The following is a 21,280-nucleotide window of genomic DNA, read 5'->3' on the forward strand; positions in this document are numbered from 1 at the left end:
GGGTTTAGGCTAAAAACCACTAATTCCACTTCTCATAGGCTTCTATGCTAATTTCATAATATTCAATGGCTTCTCTAGACTTTACCTTAACTTTAACCTGCAGAGGACTATATATCAGCATGATTCTACATATGTCAGCTCACAATCCTCAGAATGGCATGTGGGGTTAGCAGACTTGCAGTGCAGTACTGGTCACCGGAAGTGAAGGGTCTATAAATAGCATGGGAAATCCCAGTGTTTTCACAAGATAGGGGTATATTTAAAAATCATTATGGAGATTAGGCTTCACATCACAAGAAGCAAAATGCACCTATAAAATGTACAGAAATGTTTTTCCTTTCAGAAACTGTTTAAATTTTTTAAATAAGATGAGAACTTTTTTCACAGCACTATGAGGAAGAGGGGTAATTTCTGCGTAGGACTATTTTTGCGTACGTTCCAAATGCTCATTGGTTGAATTGGTGGTCTGTAACCTAAAGGATCACTTTTTGTCTTAGAAAAAATAAATAACTATACAGGTATCTTCCTACACACATACTGAATGCATTTGCAAAGTTTCAGTGAAATGTGACAAGCACTTTTTTAAATATTTGATTTTTAAATATAGGATAACCAAGTTGTACGAGCAAAAAAGTGACAATATTCTACCATACTTAAATGCATTAAATATTTGCAAAGAACTTTTTCTGACTTTTCAAATAAAAAATATCAATCACAACTTGTTTTTTAACAATATTAATGAAGAAATAGTTTTAAAAGTAATCATTTTCTGAGAAATTGGTCTATTTTTAAAAATTTATTTCTGACATGCCTCCCCTTTTTCTTGATCACATGTCAAAAATCCTAAATCTTTAAATTTTCACAAAAGGTGATATATTTGGCTTTAAATTTGTAAATACAGTGTTTTCACATTAAAACATGACCAGTAAAGGGCACCTAAAGCAAAAAAAGTACTCAATAATGGATTTTCCATGTTGCCATAGGGGAATGCTTATATGGCCTTAACCGCAGTAATGAAAGCGAGTTTTTCCTCATTTCTAACCTAATTTTTGCTCAAATCTACACAAAACTTGATTTCAAGTGCTTATCACCACCATATTTAGGTAAATATAGCCCTCAAAGTTTAATATTTGATATTTTTACTAAATTTTGTACACTTTTTACAAGATGGGACATAAAAATCAGCCAAAAAGACCAATTTTCCATAATTTGGACCTATAACTTAAAAAAATGCATATTTTGAAGGATTTTTGTAGTGTATTCCTCTCATGGCAAAGTTAACAAGATCTTCAAGTAGTTTAAAGCTATTTCAAGAAACTTTTCATTTTGCCATGGCTTCAGCTTAAGGCTAAAAACCACTAATTCCACTTCTCATAGGCTTCTATGCTAATTTCATAATATTCAATGGCTTCTCTAGACTTTACCTTAACTTTAACCTGCAGAGGACTATATATCAGCATGATTCTACATATGTCAGCTCACAATCCTCAGAATGGCATGTGGGGTTAGCAGACTTGCAGTGCAGTACTGGTCACCGGAAGTGAAGGGTCTATAAATAGCATGGGAAATCCCAGTGTTTTCACAAGATAGGGGTGTATTTAAAAATCATTATGGAGATTAGGCTTCACATCACAAGAAGCAAAATGCACCTATAAAATGTACAGAAATGTTTTTCCTTTCAGAAACTGTTTAAATTTTTTAAATAAGATGAGAACTTTTTTCACAGCACTATGAGGAAGAGGGGTAATTTCTGCGTAGGACTATTTTTGCGTACGTTCCAAATGCTCATTGGTTGAATTGGTGGTCTGTAACCTTTAACGCCCGAGCAGCAATATTTCAGCTATATTCAGGCGATGAACATAAAATGGATGATAAAATGAACATGCAATGATGATGATGAAATGAAAAACAAAGGGTTGGGACACAAGGATAATAGGGTCGAAAATTTTGATTGCCACAAGATAAAAGGGAGGGATGGGTAGGGTCGGGCAATTTAGCCGCCTGTGGCGGAGCGCAAAGGTTCCTACTCCTATCGAATACCACAGCAGGGTTCTTTAACTTGCGAGGAAGGTGGCATCTTTCCCAACACGGTGCACCACTATGGTTTGCGGTCAGTTTTTCCGTATTATAGCCTGACAACCCCAGCATGTAACACGCCAGGGGTATCCCATACCACCACCTGGTGCACACAACCCAGTTGCTCTGTGGGCAATTAATGAATAACAGATATATGGAAAATGCTATCTTTTCATCTTAATTAATTGTTATAGTTTTAATCAAGTAATGAAAAAATAGACTTGATTATTATTGATACACGTATATCTTTATATTCTAACCGCAAGCTCTCAAGACACTGCAAAAAAGCATACAAACAAACAAACAAACAACAACTATGTCTATAAAAATTGACAGACAAATGGATGCGCTTCTGGGTTACCTTAGACTCATTTTTGTTTTCATATTTCAGTATATCATTATTCCATTTTTATTATAGCTTACTATTTCATTGCAACGTTTCCACTTATTTGTCTTGTCCATTCCATACAATTAAAAATATATTTAATATCTTTTGTTTTGAAGTTGATGATTCAGAACATTTTTTCCAGGACTGAATGTAAGTGCTTTGCGAAAAATATTATTATTTACATTTCCAATTTTGGTTGCAAAACAGTTGCGTGTGAGGTATAAAAATGGTTATTGTAATTGAATGATAAAAAAATTAAGCATGTAACAAATTAATGTTTAATGAATGATGCAACATAAAAAACATTAAATGAAATATTTCGACGATAGAATGGTAGCCATGTATTGTCTTTATCATGATCATGTCTCTTGACATTGATGTTCGAAAATTGTTTTACATAGCTTCTAGTACTGACATATAAAACAAAGCTCACTTCATATATATTTTAGTACAGACAACTTAATTTTAAGGATTTGAAAATATACCCACGAGAAGCGGGGTATCATTTTTATCACATGATGATATATGTTAGGACCATTGTTCGATTAAAAAAATCCTTAGAATTGGTCATCAAAGATTGAATGATTAAGTTAAATTAGCCACCTTTTGTCTAGTTGTCATAGCTTTGTTAGTTCGTTCAGTCAGAAGTGAAATAGTTTTTGTGTATTTTCGTTATATTTTTTTATGAACGAACTAATATGTTTTATGTTTAAGAGTTACGCTATAATTACAACAAAAGGACAAAAAAAAAAAAAAAAAAAAAAAAAAAAAAAATGTCAAACAAATTTTTTTCCCACTAATTTCTTTTTTTTAAATATGCTTAACGCCCTCGTTCATAGAATAAGTTTCGTTCAGAAGGATTTACTTCTGTTTGAACAATTACAAAATTTCGGAAGCCGAATAAGGATGACAATCTGGTCTATGAACCAAAAAAATGCAAACCCAAATAGACTAACAACATTCAAAGTAAAGGAAAATTTGAACTGCTTTCAAATCAGTAAATTGACAAATTGTTTCTATGAGATAAGCGACCTTTATCTTAAAGAATTACATGCAAGAAGAAATTACTAACAACTTTGTCATAAAAAATCTGAAGAGAGATAACTTTATGATGGAAAAGATCACACCATATCGATCGATGTAATTTTTCTTTAACCTAAGCAAAGTTTTCTTGTTATTTACGGTGGTAATTTATTTCTATACACTTTAATTTTTCAATTACGTCTTGAAAACAGAACTGTTATTAAATATGTTATACAATAAAACATTTTTTCCTCCTATTTTTCAGTGCAATTTATGTTTGAAAATCTATTGAGAAACAATTCTTACATCATACAAAACCAATTATGATGACAAAACTAAGTCGTAAATGTAATAAATAAAAGAAACATTAAAAGTAGCAATAATGTTGCAAAATACCAATATTGAAAATGCTTAAAGATTTTTAAAGGTTTTAGATGGTATCTTAAGATTTATATCTTATAAAGCACTTCTTATGTGGGATATGAACGTCACCTTTATTGGTTCAATCGTGTGTTGTAGAAGTCCTCAATGAATGACCCATTTATAGAATATGTACATCGGTACACTATAAAATTTTAAAATTTTGTAGTATGGAGGAGTTATTTCTTTATCGTTAAAACACAAAGTTGCAATGTTTTGGTGACATGTATTTTCTTGCGCTTTTAATATTCAACAATATTGTGAAAGGTGATATTTACATGTATATCTGCAATGCATTTTAAGATGATGTATAATTCTAATTTGTTCATTTATCTGATTTTAACAAAGAAATGAAAAATATTATACATGCATTGTAAATTTGGAGCATTAAGTCTGCTGATTTAAAAGATGCGATCTTATAGTATGGCATGCGTATAATGCGACCTGTTTCATCAAATACCTGATAAAGTATACCAGTATAAAACATTAATACATTTTAGAAAATCATTTATAACTGTAATTCATGGAGTAATTGAATTAAACAGACTAACTTGTTATTCCTCAGGTTATCAGAAATCATACAAGGAATCGCTTTAAGGTCAGTGCATAAAACGCATATTTCAAATTTTAAGGTCTATTTCTCCACACATTTTAAATTAATTTGACTTTAAGTTACACTGTAAGATGATGTTTATTTGTTTGTTTGTTTTGGGGTTTAACGTCCGAGCAGCAATATTTCAGCTATATTCAGACGATGTACATGAAATTGATGATAAAATGAACATGAAATGATGATGAAATGAAAAAGGGATGGGACAATGGGGGTCGACAAATTTTGATTGCCACTGGAAATAGGGAGAGGTGGGTAGGGTCGGGCAATTTAGCCTCCTGTGGCGGAGCCCTATGGTTCCTACTCCGGGAGAATACCACAGTAGGGTTCTTTAACGTGCGAGGAACGTGGCATCTTTCCCAACACGGTGCACCATTATGGTTTGCGGTCAGGTTTTCCGTATTATAGACTGACAACCCCAGCATGTAACACGCCAGGGGTACCCCATTCCACCACCTGGGGCACACATCCCAGTTGCTCTGTGGGCAGAGCGCCCTAGCCCCCGGCTAAGGTTCTGAGCACTATTTAGTCGCCTTTTACGACAAGCTTAGCGCTGCTGCAGGCCTATTCTTTTAACACCCGGACCTGCACGGGGCCACTGTAACATTTTAATTCAACTTTCCCTTGAAACATCAAAGCTCGAATGATAAGAAACGAAAACTTGACTGGAATTCGCATAGGTTTTTGTCCGATGATTCAAGTACAAAATACTCGTCTTTAATTCGATAAACATATAATAAATTTTCACGAATCCCCCTCATTGAAAACTGCATAAAACCTTATGAATAATTTTCCTATAAGAAGAGGATTATCTATACTGTAAGTGTAAGGTGTGAGGGCATATTAACAGGTGTTGCTCAAACATCGAGCGTAAAATTACTGGGATTTACCAAACATCAAACGGTATGTAAAATATTATTAAGTCAAATGGAAAGCAAATCTTGCATTCAAAATAACAGAACGATGCTGTATAGGAAAGGATAGAGGTTTTTGTTGCTGGTTGCTAAGATTTTTACTATTTTGGTTTTTTTTAAATCAATTTTACAATGTAGCTTTTGCTTATACATTTGTTTTTATTTTTAAAACTTTAAAGTTGTGTATGAATGAAAACAGAATCGAAATTTGTTAGAATCGGGCGAACTTGAAATTGTAGATCACAAATCACCTATCTGAAGTAGAACATAAACAACTATCCCTTTGTATGTATTATTTTGGATATTTTATGTTCTTGGTTGTGTAGGTCTGTTTTTCATGTCTGGTCTTTGGTTCCTTGTTTACTCTTAATTAGAAGCGTGCAAAATAATATAATGTTATATAGCCACGTTAATATTTCTTTAATTCCATTGCAACGGAAATGCTTTTTGAACAGGCAAAATATCATAGTTAATCTGTAGTTATCTTAAAGTATCGGTAATATAGTGTGTGTTATTGGCCATGTCTATAGTCTCTGACTGCCACTTATCTTATAAAATGTGTAACTAGGTTTCTGAAGTAAGTCGTATGTAATCCGCTGTTGAAATTTGAAGAACTCCCATTGTTTCCTTACAAATTGTCGAAGCGAATATCGGTGACAAATAGCTAAATATAAATGGTGTCATGCAAGTATAGAAATAACAGTGCTATCACCAGTTTCAAAGTGATTGCAAAAATAAAGCAAATGTGACAGATAAAGGAAAAAACGGACGAGCGCAAGTTCAACTGACTTCTATTGAGTTCATGAATTTTTACCATAAAACGAAGTAAACCAACATGTAATTTATTTGATAAAAGTATGAGTCTTTTGGCGTTACGAAGCGACTTCATTGACTAGGCTATATTAACAGTAAAATAATTTTTCTTTGCCCTGTGGCACTTAATCTGCTTGAACAGATAACATAAACTGAATTTGTTTATTTCTAATTTGATAAGTTGTTCACATACCTGAAACATATTGTGATTGAATTTTCATTTTCATTTAACTTATTTAAAAGCCTAGATTCGTTTAATTGTTACCTATCTGACATTAAACCGAAAAGGCTATACTTAAATTAACATTAAATGGCCATGTTCGTTAGAAAATTAAGCTGTACATACAGTCATATACAGGTTAAATCCGTCTTTTTTGATGACAAAAAGTGTAAATGATATCTTTGAACTGGTCATGCTGTTATTGTTCTTGTGTTCTGTTCAGACAGATATTTCTACAATTCTTATAATACGATAAGTGATGTATGATAAATAGCTTGTAACGAATAATTATGACTTTCCCATGAACATTGGCTTATGATGATAGATATACTGATATTGCTAAGTTAGAGTTGATGCACTTTCAAGACATGTAGCAACGGTTTATGTATCGATTTATGTTATTATGGTATCGTCAATAATAACATATGATTTAAATGTAAACTGAGTTTTTATGGTTACCTAAGACTTACATGGACTATTCATAACGGAACAGTACCAAGTTTACAGGCTTTACGTAATGTTTGTGGATTGTATTCTAAATAAACATCACATGAATCGACTTGGTAAGTTCAAGATTCTCATTTCGCATTGAATTTCATTATATAATAAAACATATCAAAATTAGACAAGGATAAACTTATTATTAACAAAATGAAAAGCTTGATTTGATTGAAACACTAAATGCAATTTTGAATATTTAGTTTTTTTATATATGAGTTTGCTAATTACACGATTAAAGAAGATATTTAGATATTACGTATTTCGAATGCAAGCAAAAGAAATAATATACACCATGTGTATGAACAATGAAATTTGAAAAAGAAGTCGGCATTGTACCTTCAATTTATAGATAAAGCAACTTATAGCTCGAAGTATTGTACCTGTAGCGTGTCTAATGAACCAAAAACCAGATATTCATTTTTTGATCAATATTTAACGAATGATGATTTGTTAAGTTGTTATTTATATAAAAGTTTGACTGCAGAGCAAATAATCACATTAGAAAAAAAAGATATCGGCTTCATTCTTTATATATGTATAAAAAAATAACAAGTAGCGTCTTTACATTGATAATGCATAAACTATAAAAAAAAAACCCTGTGGGTTATACAATGCGTTGTTCTTTGTTATAAATTCCCAGAGTCGTAGAAGGTATATATCATAGACATTCTTTTTAATATGAATTGAACATATTTGCTTATGCCTGTCATTTAAGACGTCTGTGGTTATTCTTTGAGTTTTGCTGTTAAACCTATATAGATATAAATAATTGTATCTGTTTAAAGTTTGTTTTAATTAATCAAAGGAGAAACCCCTTTTTAGCATTTCTCTTTCATCTTCTTTTGTTCAGCATATACATTGAATTTTCTGCTGGTAATAAAACAAAATCAAAAGGGGAAGGGACAATGCATTAAGATCAATTATAACCATCTGTTACGGTGTATTACGATGTATTATAAATAATAAACAACTATCAATCTGTGGTGCCAATTTTTATAGTATGTATAAATGATGAATGAATTAAGACGATATTTTGAATAGCTGTATTTTTAGTGCTGTTTTTAAGTCGCCAATATTGTTAGCGACTTCTTGCACACGTAATTTCAGTACTTTATATTCGCATATGATTTGCATAATTATGTATTACTACCCGCGTTAAGCTGCATATCTGTGCCGTGTTTACCGCCATAGCGTCATAGTTCTAGCTTCACACGAGATAAAATGTACCTCTTACATATCTTCCTGTGTTTCTTGCATGTAGGAAAACGGGAAGTTTACATGATTGGTTAGCATTGAACATTACCTTGTTCCCGATTCAGGTACAGGGTCTTGTTACAAGACTATATATAGATCATATACATTAGCAGGATCCCGATATCTACAAATATTCTTGCCAGTTGTTTACAGTGGTTCCTAATCTGGTTCCCTGGTAAATATCATAATCGACCCAAATATAGCTGAAATATACCCCTTTAAAAATCATACACATGTCTGTGTGTGTTTTTTGCTTGTATGAGGACAGGAAGTTTACATCAAAAGAATAAATAATCGTTAGCATAGAATTTATGTAATATTACCCAGTTTTCGATTCAAACACAGTGACTCGTTACAATTAGCTATATAGTTCATATACATTATCAGGACCTGAGATCTATATATAGCCATTGCCAGTTGTGTAATCTGGTTCCTGGTAACCAGTTGTTTTGATTGAAAACATTCGGGTCATCACGGTTACGAAAGAGTAATCATACCAAGGGAACCAAGATTCTATAGGAAGTCAACCGATTTTAGAGTATATCGCATTCGTTGCCATTTTGGATGTTGAAAGTAAGACAATATCAGTGGCAGAGAATATTTGACGATAGCGACCTCGAAGATTTCAGTATTAGATTTTCTTTTTATTGTTTTATTGTGTCACTTATTACTGTTGAATGCTAACATACTAATTTCAATAATATTTCTTAAACAATGTAAGAAATGTAAATATTTATTATTCCAAGCAAGAATCAAAGAATGTAAGATAACTTTTAGTTTGGAACTTATAAACGTTTAAACGCTGGTTGCTACAATTAGAAAATTGAATAAAAAATAAAATTTGCGTTTTAATGTGTCCTTCACCTTCGTTGAAATGTATTCTTTTACATTTTATCCGCCTCATAAATAGGAAGTAAGTCATGATATCTTTCCTTTATTGCTATATTAATATGCATAGAATAACCTTTAACCGTTATTATCAGGCTGTAACCTCCATCTTATCAATTTGAGGTAGCAGTCTTTGTAATAATCATGCAAATTCGGTAATATGTGATACACCCCAAAAAGGCTACACATTTGTTTTGTTATTAAGTTGTTTTATAGGTCTATATGATGAAATATATAATTTTTATTGCAATCTGTCTGCTCTTATGAAATAATTCATATTGAAAATCCCATAGTTTCTGCTGTATTTTAGTGTCATTTACAGAGTTATCTTCCTTAATTAAGAATTTTACAGTACATTCTATATACTTTTCATATGAAAACTTACGTGTAATTTTCTGTTTACTTAAGCATTTCAATCAAAAGATCAAAAATAAAAAAGTGTTGACTTTCCAACAATGTTACATATTTTGCACAATTCTAAGCTGGAGTGCTACTTAATTAGTTGGCAACAACATCAGACTCTATCAAAATTGATATACACGGAGAAGGCATGTCCACTTAGTTATAATCTATTCATCTTTGTATGCAGGTTCTTCAAAATGTGTATTAACTACAACTGAGAGATACCTCTGTAACGATCAATAAGGGTTATTCATTAGCTATTGGAGATCACTTTCAGAAAGGATGACCGTATAAAAAACTTAAATAAAGAAATACGAAGTATTCAAGATCTAACAACTCAAATTTTTATCACAATTTGAAACGAAATTAGTACCGACATTTTCTTACGCTTTTTGTCTCTTAATCTATGGTATTGGCACTGTTCACCGTATTTGTAAGATCACAATTGTTAACACAGGAAAGACGAATGAATTTAAATATAAACGTATTTGATTTGTTATTACAAAACAACAATAATAAACGTTTAAAGAATAACAACAGCACGGCGTTTATAATGACTGATACAGTAAAACTTTAGTGATAGGATGCTAATTCTCAAGAATACTCGTTTCCCGTTACGTCTTGACGGTGTGTTTACAAACAAATTAACGTCAGTGTGCTTTATGGCGCCACGTTTCAATTGTTCCAATCGTTAAATTACAGAAAGACAGTGTTTAAAGTTTAGACATTGGTGGTATGGACATAAGGTGTTTGTTATGATTAACCATTAATGGAGTACCATTATTTAGACAATTGTAATACAACTAGTAGGATGAAAGTGAAGTATATTAGACAACTTAAGTGCAAGGTAAACCCAATAGGCTTAGAAACAAGGGAAAAGTATTCAACAGAGATTCGCGGTTTGTTTGTGGAGATATTTTCCTTAAGATTGTAACAGACAATTGTTTTTATATTTCAATAAAAAATATTGTTTCTCAAACTTTCTTTTTATCTGTCTTTTCGGTGACATTAGCTTTCTTTAAAATCCTTTTCAAAATTATTTTTGTCATGGTTAAGTAAATATGACCAGGCGCGTAGCTGAGGCCAAATTGAAGTGTAGGCCAAATTACCCCCCCCCCCGAAGCTCCGCGGAGATAGCGTTTTAGAGCATCATTTATGCCTCCCCAGGATGTATTTTATCACAAAAAAAAAAAAAAAAATTGGCAAAATTAAGTGCAGGCAAAAGCTTTTTTGCCTTACGGCAGCTATGCGCCTGATGAGTCATACGACATTCAAGCCTTTAAAACAATTACCAAGTATGTCGTTTTTTAACAATATTCACATCAAATTTGACCAATTTGACAACTCTTCACCCCATCAAACAATGAAATTAAATCAAGACTTTTAGAATAAACTTTTACAGACTTACTAACCCATATGACGACTTTCCCTTATTATGTCTCAGTTTTGTATTCTTTGCCCCATAGACTTCTATAGTAAACATTGAAGTTGCATGTTTTTGTTTTAAAAATTAGACATGGAGTTTCAATCTAACTTTTGACCATGTTTATCCATTAAGAAAAATGCCAAAATAATTTTTAGGTCTAAAAAAAAAAAAAAAACAAAACAAAAAAAAAACAAAAAAAACAAAAAAAAAAAACAGAAAACATATGAAAACAGGAAAAGGCAAATAGGCAGCGCACCATATAATTTAGTCATGTTTTGATGTACACCTGCTCAAGAATATGTGATACAAGACTGATCTAAGTTGGAAGTGAAGTATTCATTGTGACAATCGACGTAATGTTTACTATAACTTTCTGTTGTTATCACACATACTGATGTATATAAATGATTATATTCGGAAATACTTTATCTTAGTATCACGCTACATATGCTATTAAAATAACGACATAATGTGATTGAGCTCTCTTTTCTGCGATTTGGTTGGTATATATGTATTACATAAATTTGACGAAAAGGGTTATTGCAATTATATTTTATTGAACTGCCTGTTGGTGTTTTATAAGATAAAACAGTTTATCAATGGACCACACACAGACATTAAACAATATCTATATGTTTAATGTTTTTGAAAACAAAGGTTTTATTGTTTAAAGTAAAGCCAAATATAAATTGCTTTAAGGTTTTTGTTTAATGCTCCACCAGATGTTATTATTGATGTGTCGGAATAAATTTCACTTTAACACGATTTGCAGCTATAAATTTAGCTGAAAAGAAGTTATAAATAAAATAATCAATTTTGACAAATATTGTTTAATCTAATAGGAAAGATTTGCTTTGTTTTTTATTGTTTATTCGAGTAATCTAATAGAATGTGAAATATTTTTTTTTGCTATGACATGAATTTTGATCAAAGCCAAGAATATGATCGGGAAAACTGAACGAACGTCACGCAATTCAATGTAACACTCAGTATGATAATTGATTTTCTTTCATAATATTTGCTTAGTATGTAAAGTAAGATTTTTAATGGAAATGACTAGTTTAAGTGAAAGGAAATAATTCGATAGTTTGTTTTGTAATTTAAATCGTTTTTTTTTTTCTATTGTTCTTATTGCCAGATATTTTCCTTCTCAGGTTCCTTCCCTGGTACTAAAACATCAGGAATTTCAATCGACAAAGTAACGTTGAATCGACAGTGAGGTCGTTGGTCAACATAATATAGTAAGTTTTGAACGTCTCGAAAGAATAGGGTTATAACATTTCGCCTTATCGGGCTCAATGTGATATTTCCAGTCTCGACCTCAAAACTGCTACTTTTCAGTATTTCTGCGATAAGCATAACATTTAATGTTCTTCTCTTTCTAGTTAAGTACTGTATTTTAGGTCTTATTCTTATCCTGTCTTTAGAATCTTTAACACTTAATCATTAAAACATTCAAGTTATTTTATGACTTATTTTAATCAAATCTAACGTAACGTAATTCAGAATTGTTATAAAATCTCGATAGAAAATTTATTTAAATATCTTGTTCAGTGAGTTTAACATTTTCTTTGCAATAGTCAGGTTTTTATATTTTTGTTTATGTCATTACGTGTAATGAAACTCTTGGACTTAGAATGACTACTAGTCCCATAACTTAACAAAAATGATAGTAAAGTAGCAGTCGGTGAAACATGGTATGAAAAAAAAAAAAACACCATTTTGAAAGTTCAGTTTGACTATTTGCACCGTCAGAATCAAGAAAAAAAAAGATTTTCCATATCATTTTGGTAAATTTAGAAATAATTTCACTGTAAATGATCATTTCAAGGGCAGACAACTCTGTCAAAAACCTCATTTTTCTAACACGTGATTTAAAAAAAATATCTGAGCAGATGCTGAAAACACATAATAATAGAGAAAGCATCCTTGAGTGAAATTATATTGTCGGATCGGTGGGGTTTTGACATGCATGTTTCTTATTTATCCTATTTTGCCTGATTCTTACAAATACTTATACTTAAAACATTTTGTGAGCGTTACAGGGCAATGAACGTGATGCCGATAATTACTTTAACAAGCTAGCTTCTACTTTTTCCTTTAAAATATCTCTTCAAATATATGATAATTTATAAATCATTAAAACAACATGCAAATGTTCTATAAAACAAACATAGAAATAGCGAATATTCGACCGACGGAAATTCGTATTTAGAAAGTTGAAATTAAAACAAATCATCACCGTCAAATATTTGTAAAATTACAAGTGTGAAAGAAAATATTTTATTTATAAAGGAGGTTGAGTAAATTTAAGGTTTATATATAGAGGAAACTTACTACTTATATATTTATTTTATCACGACATATTTATAAATCTGAATAAAGCTATCAGATTCAAAATAATGAGTGTCATTTTGACCTGGATTCATATCAGTTTTATTCAAATTTTACAATTTCCTATAAAGGTCATACGTAAATGAATTGGCTTATTAACATTTAAAATGTTAGGATTAGTAGTTTTAAACAGAAATACATACATGCAATTCGACAGTGCAAGGAGGTTATTTGTTACATTCTTGTCGAATATAAAGTGCCAGTATTTTTACTTATGATGAAGGAACAACTTGTCTAATCAAAGTTGTTAATAGCAAAAGCATATGTTGGCATATCATCATTATCTCAAGGAACTTAAAATGAGAGACAATTGGGGCCTTAATTCTTTTACGTGTAAGAGCGTATTTAAGCCACCCACTTTTATAGCAGGCATTCTAGATATTAGAGAACTGTAGCTGCATTTTACCACTTCACATAAAAACAGATCCCACATATCTGTAATTGCTTTTTTTTGCAATAAAAATGTAATTATAATAATACATATTACAAATTAATGCCTCTATTACAATTGCAATGAAAATAATTTTATTGAATATGAATTCTATAATAAGATTCGACAGCTGCGACGCAATATGGAACAATTTATGTGTATATTAACCAAATTACGGAAATGTTCAGAGGTTTACACATCTTGTTCCTCTTTATGATGGAATGTTATGTAAGAAATTGTTCCAATTATACTTGTTAAGCTATGAAAATGTTTAGTACCTCACACAAAGGTTTTATTTTCCATTTCTGCATCTTTGTGTCAAGTAGAAACATTCCTTTATAAGCAGTGCGCATTATCTTGACTAAAAATTTTGTAACATATTTTTGTTATTAGATATTGAATGTTAAATATATCAGTTGTCATTTTTTATTTTTAGTTTTGATGTTTTCGTCGAAAGGAAGTTGGAATTCTTGTATATTACAGCTGTAGTTCAGATTGTGAACGTCAATATTCTATTCACTAATATTCCGCACACACAGGTTTCGTCCTACGTTTCATTTTTGGGCGCTACTTTAATTCAAATGAAATACTTTAAGATCGACCGACAATTTTTACTGGCTTTTGAGATTGCCTTATAAAAATACATATTTAGTACCAAATCTATCTTAGATGGCAGATATTTAATTATTCATTTCACTAACATAAAGTAAAACATAATTTGGTCCCAGCTAATGACGGACATAGAGCGAAGGCAATAATGCTACCAACAGTAAATCTGTTCATCATTTAATAATAATCATCACTTGTACAATAAAAAAAACGACATTAGTTTTTGTTAGTGTAATTTATTAGTACATTTATGACATGGATGGTAGATAATCACTACGGTATCCATGACCAATTTATATAAGCACGATCTAGAGATAATTTGCTCCGCCATGTATATATGTACATCCTTGCCAATTTCACTAACAAAGTAAACTGTTACAGATTTAAGTACAATTTTCAGTATGATTAGTCCCCATGTATTGAATTGAACCAATTCTCAATGCACCGCATGAATGAAAACATTTATGTAATCCCATATTAAAAATTAGATCAATCTTAATCAATACTTATGGCGTATCGAGTATTTAAGATTTATAAAAAGAATTTTAAATTGAAAATATGCGTACTTGGTGTACCTGAAATAATTCTTGATTTCTGTTCGTCTTTGCCATTAAGATAGTTACATAGATTTTGAAGAAAATTATAAAATAATAAAAAAAAACTTGCAAACGTGCAATATTTACCAACCGGGTTTTGCAGGTAATAAGAGTACAATCAAAATACGTGTTGATACCATTCAGTTAAAGCTGATCTATTCATCTTAAATTAATTTTTGAAAGGACGATGTACGTTGCATTCGGGAGATGAGTAGTTATGGTAAAAATTTAAAAGTAAATTCAACGATGGGTCTGACATTTTTTGTCGTTCCCACTGCGGGACTTGAACTTGAAGCATTGTGACATCTATGACAAAACGACACTTGCAGTCAGTCCACCGTCTTAGACCACTAGGTCAGCTAGGCTATGTAAAAATAAAGCTTTTGCCGGTCAGGTGATTTCTTCCTGTTGGTTTGATCTAGAATTGTAACGTATGCTCATCTATGTGTTGTTATGCAGGATATACGATCAAATTAACGATGCATGTCACTTCAAATAAATATTATGTATACATCTGAGAATGTGATGACTCTATTCAGCACACTACTCCATTAGATCAAGTTCCCTATCGAAAATTTGACAGCTCTGACATCGTTGGAATTTTTTCAGACTCTTATATGCTTTCGTTATCTTCCCTATATCAAACTTGATCCAATGGGGCAGTGTAGCAAAGTCGTCACATTCCGAGATATATGATTTCGATATACGTAGTATACTAATATGCACTATGATTTTTTTTATCATATGAATACATCTGTATGCATACGTGATGTACAGAATTTTCGAACGCAAAACACATATCAAAATGAAATATTTTGACAGTGGTCCTGTTGATTTAGCTCCAAGTTGTAGAAAAGTACTCATTTTCCAATACAACGTACGTAATGCTTTTTAATGTATTTTTTGTCTATATTATATGCTCACGACAAATGTACAACGCAACTTATTAACAATGTCAAAAAGCGCGAAATATTCAATGTCATTTGTACTGGTTTGCTTAAAGTCACAATGATTTAACGTTCTGAGATGAAAAATAAATTGAAATAAAACATGATTAATATACAAGGCAGGGGCCAGTGTTGGAATAAAACAAAAATGCCTTGATACTATACACAAAGCTAAATATGAACATTTATAAAAAATATCTTTAGCTGTAGTTTTATGGTGGATTTGTAACCAATATTGAATGCTTTAGGTATAAAAATTTATTGTGCTATAAATCAAATTGACTGAATAAGTAAACATCAATTGAAAAATATTTAAACGTTATACCAGTATCTATGTACTATAAAACGTAGATTGCATAAATTATGTTGCATTTTTATGTCGTCTTAAATACTGTCACAGACTTTTCCTTGCTGACATAATCGCTCAAATAATGTGCAATGATTTTGTAATAAAACAATGGGAAACGCAGACAGATAAATACATAGCTTATATTAGTTGATTTAAAGTAAAGTTTGATTTAGTTCCTGTTCTGATAAAGTTAATGTGGATTTTATTTTCACACCATTGAAACATTTTTCTATACTATTGTAAGTTTCTTTTCAGTGATACAAGATACATTATATGACAGGGTAAAAAAGACATTTTGACAGAACATTACAGACAAAAAAAAGTTTTTTCCTTATATTCATTGGGTTTTTGAAAATGGACAATAAATTTGTTATCAATATTAAAAAAATAAATAGCAGTATTGAAATAAAACCTTTTTCAGATGCATAAGAAAATCTTGACCAGGTAGACGAAAATCTCTCTGGTATATGAATGATAACATGTTACATGTACCAGTTTTTCACACGCAAACTATACTTCAAGTTTTCACTTTCGAGTCATGAAATGGAATTTTAAATACACGATTAGGCATATTATACAAATTTATTTTATAAGAGGAGGACCTGCTAAAATTATTAAGCATTCATATAAAGTTGCATGTTCATTATTTGAAACTGCAGGCTTCTTGGATGATTTTTTATTCTAATTATCTATGTATTGTTCTGTACGTATTCAGTTTATATAGTATTTTCAACTGTACCCGGAGAGATAATGCTATCAAGCAGTTTTCCATGTAGTCTACACGTTCCGTTTGAAGTTTCATTACCATACATTATTTTGTAATGTCAGTATTTCTTAAAGACTTATGAAGTAAATATACTTTTAATTAGAATACAAACATAATTCGCATGTCACATATAACTGTAGAATATCCGCATTATGTTCTGTGTAAATTAAAATATTAACATGAAACAGCAAATGCTTCCTGTTATGTCAGTATTGTGGAGTCTTTGTATTGAAGTTGAATTGCGGTTCAATTTACCTTACTGGACATACGTATACATGTAGTTTTCTCAACTGTTTATCAATTCCTAAATATACTTAAACCTGCTTTCATACATTTTGGGTTTAAAAGGCAGCAATGTTAACAGACAATTGTACTCAAATAATAATGTCCGTTGAGGTTGCTGATTAGATGTCAAGATCTTTTTGTCAGAACTAACAATGGAAAAATAACTGGATAAGTCACAAATCAATTCATTGTCCTTCAACAGACATAGATATGGGGTTTGAATGTTTTATGAAATGATTGCCAAGAAAGGAGGAATACTGGGATTATGTTTTATGTCATATAAATGCAAATTTTGACACCCTCTTCCAACTCAAGGCCTTTAAACTGAAGGTAGATATTAGGATTATGTCTTACTCTTAAATTAAACATTGTATTTTAATTGAAAAGGTTTTTTTTAAGAAAAAGTTTTCAACTCGCATATTAAAGGCAAGGATTGTTGTTCGTAATCAATAACGTCTCGTGCTAGAGGTGTTTGAAGGACACTTATCATAAAGATGTAGAGTGCTGAAAAGTCATGCTCTCATGCATAATGTTTAGCTATCAGTAATTATAACTTGGCAAATGAAGAAAGTTTATGAAATAAGACGTACAGTAATAATAAACAGTACAAATATTGTGTCTTAAACTAGTAAACGATGCCATGTGCCTGATTTGGACAGAATAAATTTGGAAAAAGATAATTACAAACTTTGCAAAAATGCGTTTTTTTAAACCTTGTACAAAACGATTTTGGCATACAATTTCAGGTGTCCGCTTATTTCATGTAATAAGTTATTTTTGTAACTAAATGTCTCAACAGTTGTCGATTTCATCAATATATTGAGACCTCAAATAAACGGAAGGGACTGACGAGTTCCCGTTTGAAGAACAAATTAACTATCAATGAGTAAGGATTGCAACTATATAGTTTTACAATTTAAAACAGAATATTCGTTAAATACACTTCAAGTTTGATACAAAAACATATGATAAACTTATTCGTATGGTTCGTCATTTAAAAAGCTATACAAGGTGAATAGAATATTTTCTCATAAAACATGGATTATCTGTATAGGTTTACAGCAAGGTGAACGGCACATATCAACAGGTGTTGTTAATATTATCTGGACGTTGAAAGCCTGCATACAGTGTTCAGTAAGTGATTGAGTTTCTTTTATTTTCTAACGAGTTGGAAAGTAGAGCAGTAAATTGCCTGGAAAGATTAGGGTTCTCTTTTAGTTTGTGTTTGTGCTGTTAAATTATTTAATGGAAGAGATGGCAAGTTTTATAATTTCTCAATGATAGTTTATGGTTTCAAGAGAAACATTAGCATACATTGCATCAAATTAAAGTGAACTGCACACGCTATCGTAAGTATCAACTACTCAAGGCACTGATATAGATGATTCTATATTTGAGAACTCCTTAAAACGTTAAAGCTAGTACCAGAGCAGCAATGAATTCAATTGTTTTTATGTTTTACTTAAAAGTTACTTAATGCAGGCCAGCAATCAAAGTTTAAATCTTGTACAATATAATGGCAATTGAAAGTACTATATCGTCCAGTTCAGCTTTAGAAGTCTGTAGTGTAGACCTTTTTCGTGTACTTTGCTAATTTTTAAGTTAGTGTCAGATATGATTGGCAGAATATAAGACAGAGAATTTTATAGATAAATACGAACAATTTCCGTTACAGTTGACAAGCAGATCATATAAATTGTCGTTTTATTAACAAATACACCAAAAGGTAATATTCAGTTAGCATTTTGCACTCGAATATAAACGAATCTATTCTTTGAAGTGGAAGTCCAAATTCAATTCGAGAAGGAGTCTAGGGATCGTTCGAAGCCCTCGGAGGCTTCCGATGTTTTAGCGTTTGAGACCCATAAAAGTAAGTCGAAAATCATGATGAAATCGGCTTTACTGCCAGAAAATTTTGTAGAAAATGTGGGGGGGGGGGGGGAGGTTATCATATAATACCGGCATTGACCGTGATTAAGATATACTTTAAATTAATAAACTGTCCTCCCCAATTTGATATGTTGTATTTTGTTATTGTTTTTAAATCCCTTCAGCACCCGCATATGGAGTTTTTATATCACAACTCATACGTTATGCCCGAGCTTGCTGTAACTATGCAGACTTTCTGTACCGCACTAGACTTCCTGTACAATAAGGCCTCTAGAAGAGGGTTATGTTGCCACAAGATTGAAGTAGTTTTATGGTCATTATTGCGAACTGCCCCGTGCAGGTCCGGGTGTTAAAAGAATAGGCCTGCAGCAGCGCTAAGCTTGTCGTTTAAGGCGACTAAATAGTGCTCAGAAACCTAGCCGGGGGCTAGGGCGCTCTGCCCACAGAGCAACTGGGATGTGTGCCCCAGGTGGTGGAATGGGGTACCCCAGGCGTGTTACATGCTGGGGTTGTCAGGCTATAATACGGAAAACCTGACCGCTAACCATAGTGGTGCACCGTGTTGGGAAAGATGCCACGTTCCTCGCACGTTAAAGAACCCTGCTGTGGTATTCGATAGGAGTAGGAACCTTTGCGCTCCGCCACAGGAGGCTAAATTGCCCGACCTTACCCATCCCCCCTTTTCCAGTGGCAATCAAAATTTGTCGACCCTATTATCCTTGTGACCCATCCTTTTTTTTCATTTAATGTTCATTTTATCATCCATTTCATGTTCATTGTCTGAATATAGCTGAAATATTGCTGCTCGGACGTTAAACCCCAACAAACAAACAAACAAATTATTGCGAACTCATAGACCTTCATTCTGCGATAGTACGCATAAGTCTACATGTGTTCCTTCTAGGAGGTCAGATTGTTTTCTTCAAGCTCTTACAATGGCCTTGAATTTGTATTATATGATATAAAGTACTAGCAAATGGGTAACGTTGACATTTGACCTCTTAGGGTCCAATCTTTATATTAGCTGACGTATGGCCTTTAAAAACACCATCTCTATTCATTATTATTGTGAAAGCCCCCTTTGAAACGACACAGGTCCACACAGTGTATACATTGTAAGCTTTTTTCAGACAAACTCAATCTGAACTTTCAATCATTTTAACGACATCTTTATATTACCTTCATGAAAATGGGATTCAGAGCTTCTTATTAGAACCCATGTCTTTACTCATTGAGGACATAGTAAATCAAGAAACAACATAGAAACCCCCGTCACCTATAAATTACCGACTCCTCTACTTTTCTTCCCTGTCCTCTTTATTTTATTTTATTTTATTATTTTTTTAGCAAAATGATGTGGAAGCTCAGGCTTCCAAGCTTCCACCGAGTCACGCGCATGGTGGCATTCCTTTATGGTGCATTGTTTAAATACATCATTTGTTTATACAAAATACTCAAATTAGTTATTTGATAATGTATCATCTTTGTATAACTTCTATAATCTTTATGGAAACCTGTTTCGATTTATGCTCTAGACGCACTCTAAGTTAGGAAACCATTGAGATACAAGGCTAAAAATATGGCAATCCAGCTAAATTGTTTCAAGAAGCTTAAATATGATTACTTAACTTAAATATAAATTGCACTAAGTTGAAGGCATGAATTCATTCTCAGATATTTGATTGACATCAATACATACATGCTAGGACCTCTTTACTCTGTAAAGTATTTTTGTTGAAATTCAATCAATGCTTTAAAAACTATGAATATGATTTAAATAGTTCTAGTTCGAGTATGAAGAAAACCTGCAGGTACCTCATGTGACGATTAAATCTTCCAAATGGAAAAAATCGAAACTGTTTATATTTATGATATAATATTAAAATAATAGTAACATATTGATATTGACATTATATTCCATTTTGACTTATTAAATCAAAGCTTAAGATTTATTTAATTATTTATTATCTGACAAATGGGTGGAAAAGGTGATACGACAATAGCATTGAATGGCTACTATCACATGAAACGGACAATAATGTTCAAAGTAATGGTCAACTCTTGTTATCAAAGCGTACT

At 31.8% G+C, this 21,280-nt stretch overlaps 1 protein-coding gene across 12 annotated transcripts in view; it reads left to right on the forward strand.

The window, feature by feature from the left end:
* Positions 1–21,280, forward strand: part of LOC148622451 (putative G protein-coupled receptor 139) — a 48,376-nt gene that overhangs the window by 987 nt on the left and 26,109 nt on the right. Inside the window, exons 1-3 of one of the 12 annotated variants that reach the window (XR_015920649.1) lie at positions 6,099–7,027; positions 12,090–12,176; positions 14,196–14,514. The exons of 2 other annotated variants lie outside the window; for them this stretch is intronic. The gene's annotated coding sequence lies outside the window, so the exon portion shown is untranslated. 9 more of the 12 variants (XM_088572372.1, XM_088572367.1, XM_088572370.1 and 6 more) reach the window with 9 other exon arrangements.

This window comes from Perna viridis, chromosome 3 (assembly GCF_037379345.1).
Source record: "Perna viridis isolate PV_CMFRI_1.1 ecotype Kerala chromosome 3, ASM3737934v1, whole genome shotgun sequence".
In the NCBI taxonomy this organism is placed as follows: domain Eukaryota; kingdom Metazoa; phylum Mollusca; class Bivalvia; order Mytilida; family Mytilidae; genus Perna; species Perna viridis.